Genomic DNA, 4,477 nt, shown 5'->3' on the forward strand with positions numbered 1-4,477 from the left:
TGTGATTTAGAGATGACCACTAGAGCTGTTACCAACTGGACTCCACGGGACATCAAGAAAACACCTGGCCGCCCACTATGAAATGGTCAGACTTCTTTGTCAAAACCATGAATGAACAGTTTGAGGCTCTTCATGTTCCTGGAGCGAGCAGACACCATTGGACTACACTAGCACAAGACAGGGATGAATGGTGACGTTACTGGTGTCTGCTCAAGCAAATCGAAGATCAACGGGATGACAAGTGATACAAGTGATGCTCTTTTTAAAATTTTTTGAGAGGTGGTCACTCCTACCGGTGTCCATGAGCTATGAGTGGTACTTTTATATACACGTAACTACAAAAATTAAACCCAGGGCTCAAGGAAAACAACCATGTTCTCCAAACCTTTGAGTCATTTCTTCAATCGCCTTTTCAATTCACCTCTACTGTAACAATTTGATGCCTATAGCTGATTGGTTGGGCATGTGTTTTGATGCTGATGGAACCTTCACTGGTTTAGCCCTGCCAGTGGGAGTTCATATAGTATCAACTGTAACCTTTGTCAGCGTGCAGCACATACATAACCACAGTTCCACTGCAAAACAAGACATTTTTGACCAAGGAAGCAGTCTGCTTCGACTGTTCTAGTGTCACAGTGATTTGGAGCCATGTAGTGTTTTTCTATATTTTCCTTTACATTTCGCTCTCCTTCTTCATGGCTCCCATCTAATCATCTATAAGAGTATTACTGTCAGTCACCACTATACCTACAAAAACCAGGTTAGGGCCAATGTGATCGTAAAGCGCTTCCATGGTTTACGCTTCCAAGGTAAAGCGCTTCCATGTTTGTGGCTGACCTGGGTTGATTCTTGAGGACAGAGACGTATTAAGCCCTGAGCACCACTGGATGTGTTGCCCAAATTGAACAAACAAACAAAACCCCAAAAGCTTTGAAAAAACTGAATTCATGCTCTGATGAGATTTAAGCGCAGCGGTCACACATGTGTGGCCTTTCTGTTGCTGCACGAGCATGATCCTAGAGGCCAACTAAACTACTTTGGACACCAGTAGCTCACAGAAATACCTCTAGACTGTGAACTGAGCCACTGCCCCATGCGGCACCAGGGGGGTAGGGTTTCTCTCTCCAGGATTTTCCATCTTATGAGCACCACAAAAGGCAAGTAAAAGCTTGCAGTGATGCAATTTCTGGCAGAATTTTCCCTGGACTTTATACAGAAATCGAAAACCTAATATCTCTTAATTGTCAGCAATGTGAAACGGTTCCTTTTTTGCAGGTCTGACTTTGGGGGGAAACTTCAAACAATAATAGTGAGTTTTTTGTTGAAATATTGAAGGTAATCAAAGTAGCAGCTATGTCTCTAGACTGTGAACTAAGGCATAGCCCCATGCCAGCCAAGGAGAGGAAATATCCTTCTTTCTCATTTTTTCCCCTTCTCGGGGAGAAGTGGCATAGCGTCTGCCATATTATGAGGTCTATTAAGCAGGTACAAACTTGGTGGCGCGGGAAGGAGAAAAAAAAAGAGAGTTATGTACTTGGAACGTCAGGACTTCATATCTCTTCATTCTCAGCAATGGAAAACTAACTATCAAATGCTTCCTTGGCAGTAGGGCTGTCTTTTTTGGGGGGAAACTCCAACAACAATAGTGAGTTTTGTGTTGAAATATGGAATGTAATCAAGATAAAGAGAAAATGAAGTGAAACTTATCAGTTATGCAGGTGGAGGTGGGGGCATGGGGGTTGGGGGTATATTGGGGTTTTTGGTGGTGGAATATGGGCACTGGTAAAAGGATGGGTGTTTGAGTATTGTATAACTGAGACATAAGCCTGAGAACTTTGTAACTTTCCACATGGTGATTCAATAAAATAAATTACTTAAAAAAATAAAAAAAAACTGAATTCTTAAGATAGAAGAACTAATGATAGAAGTGATATATGGTTAGCAACAGAAAACTTCCCAGGCAACATTCTTCAGTGTCCTCACTTTACCAGGTATCATGAAGCAATTTAAATGAGAGACCAGTATTTCTGGATCAGTGTATCAGGGCAACCAGATAAGAGAAAATCTCTATGACATTATTCATATCTCTCTTAGACCAGAAAAACATTGAGGTCTCCCAATATAATCAACGAAGCAGCATATATCTGTAAATAAGTAAAGTAGGAAGAAATTAATGAGTAGCACCATCCTTTCCAGCACTTCTATGTGTGAAACCATAGAGAATTTCTAGAGAGGAACAAAAATAGACTAAACCCATCTCCCTGCTTTTTAAAAAAATACTCAACAGCATTTAAAACCAGCTTCAACTTGTTCAGGGGAAAATGAATAACCCTTGAGAACATTCAGTATGTTGTAATGCAATCTTCATTTTTTCTTTTATAAAGCCTGCATTTCTCATTGCTGTGTAACTGGACATTAAAAAGAAATGATTTCTGAGTCAAAAGCTGCCAACCAAAAATTGTAAGAAAAAATAATAATTCTCTAATTTGACCTTAAACAATTTACTCTGGTTGTTAGAATTTGAAGATGTTATCATAAAACCATGTACTTCAGATTTAACCAAAAAATTAGAGAATAGAAGCAGTCAATTAATTAAACCAGCAAAACAGGAGGAAGTGTAATGGCAGCATTCTTATGGTACTATCTCATTAATATAAAATTGTGTAATCACAAAATAAATAAATGTAGGTGGCATGGTCTCTCCCACCATGTGCGTTTGGTGGCCGTGAGATGCTTTTCCACCCAAGCCTGCAGCCACTGCCAACAGATGCATGAAGGAGGGAATAGGGCCGCCTGATCAGTTGCCATTTACTCCAATCTTGTTTCCCTCTGTCTCCTTCCAGTTTCACCTACTGCTGTTCCCCATGCTCATCTTTGCACACACTGTCTCTCCACCTTAGTCTAGACCCTCCACCTCCAATCATTGGGGTTAGCAACTGCACACAGGTGAGGTAGCACAATCAACATATGTAAAGCCCTTCCTTCTGGGGAAGCTCTTCGAAGACAAAGATCTCCTGTCAAGAGATCCACTCAAGGGCATAATTTCATCTAAGGCCATATTTCTTCTTTCTTTAGTCCATAAACTACCATCTTAGATTTATTTATTTCTTAATAATCTTTCTAGTCATTTTGTTTGGGCACAGTAAGAGATATATTAAGCTTGTAGGGTGGCTCTCCTGTGGACATCTTGCTTGTAGATCTCAGACTACAGTGCTCAAGCCAGATAGTTCTTTCTTAACCCTAGCAGGGTCCTAACCCAGTTGTTACTCTTTGATCATGACAGAATTTGTCCATGACCATGCCCTTAACTTATAGTTAAATGTTATGGCACTTGGCCTATCCTGTTTTAATGCCAGAGTAGCTCACAGCTTGCCCTGGGCCTATCCAGCTCCTTCGTGTGGACCCTCCTTTTGGGGTTCTTACTAGGAACTAAGGGCAACTGATGCTTAAATTGAGTACATATGACAGATGCCCAGAAGTTATTCAGAGTCAATTAACTTCCATGTTACAAAATCATAGCATAACTGTCTTTCTGTGTCTATACAAAAAAAAACCTTTGCCCTAATGTAAGCTATGCAAAAGACATAAGGAAAAGAGAAAAACAATATTTCACTTACAAATACAAATCCAGAGATCTCTGAAGAATTTGACTTTACAAGTCACAGGTACTGCTTAGGAGAAATAAGTAATTAACAGACAGGGAAAGCAGAACACAAAGGAGGAAAGATGAGCATGGGGAACAAGGAAATGGAAATGCTTGGGGAGCATTGTGATGGGTAGCACTGTAACACTGTTGTTACAGTGTTGGGTAGCACAGTGTTGGGTAGCACTGTAACATCTTGTTGTTCATCGATTTGCTTGAGTGGGCACCAGTAATGTGTCCATTGTGAGATTTGCTATTACTTTTTTGGGCATATCGAATATGCCACGGGTGGCTTGCCCGGCTCTGCCATGTGGGCGGGATACTCTCGGTAGCTTGCCGGGCTCTCTGAGAGGGACCGAGGAATTGAACCCAGGTTGATGGCCTGCAACTCCTACTGCTGTGCTATCTCTCCAGTCCATTGTGATGGGTATTACTCAGTAAACCTAAACTCCTTGTGGCAGAGGAGAAAGTACAAACCAATGCTGCCCTACATAAAATAATAAAATTGTGTGTAATATGGGCTGCTCCTCCACCAGCAAATTTACATGATTCTGTACATAATTTCTCTCTATCTTGACAAATTTAAGTGCATGCTGCCTATTTACTATATACTGTCTTCCACTTTAGGTTTTCAGAATAGAAAATGAATGAAGAAATATACGATGCTTTGCATGCTGGAGGTCTAGGTTTAGTTCACTGCACCCACATTCTCCTCAGTTACCCCCAGGACAGACTTCCCCAAGCAAAGATCCTGGTGACATCCCTGAGCTTTGTTAGGTTTCTTCGCAAAGAAAAAAAAACACACAAACAAAAACAACACTAAAAAGAAATGTC

This window comes from Sorex araneus, chromosome 1 (assembly GCF_027595985.1).
Source record: "Sorex araneus isolate mSorAra2 chromosome 1, mSorAra2.pri, whole genome shotgun sequence".
Lineage (NCBI taxonomy): Eukaryota > Metazoa > Chordata > Mammalia > Eulipotyphla > Soricidae > Sorex > Sorex araneus.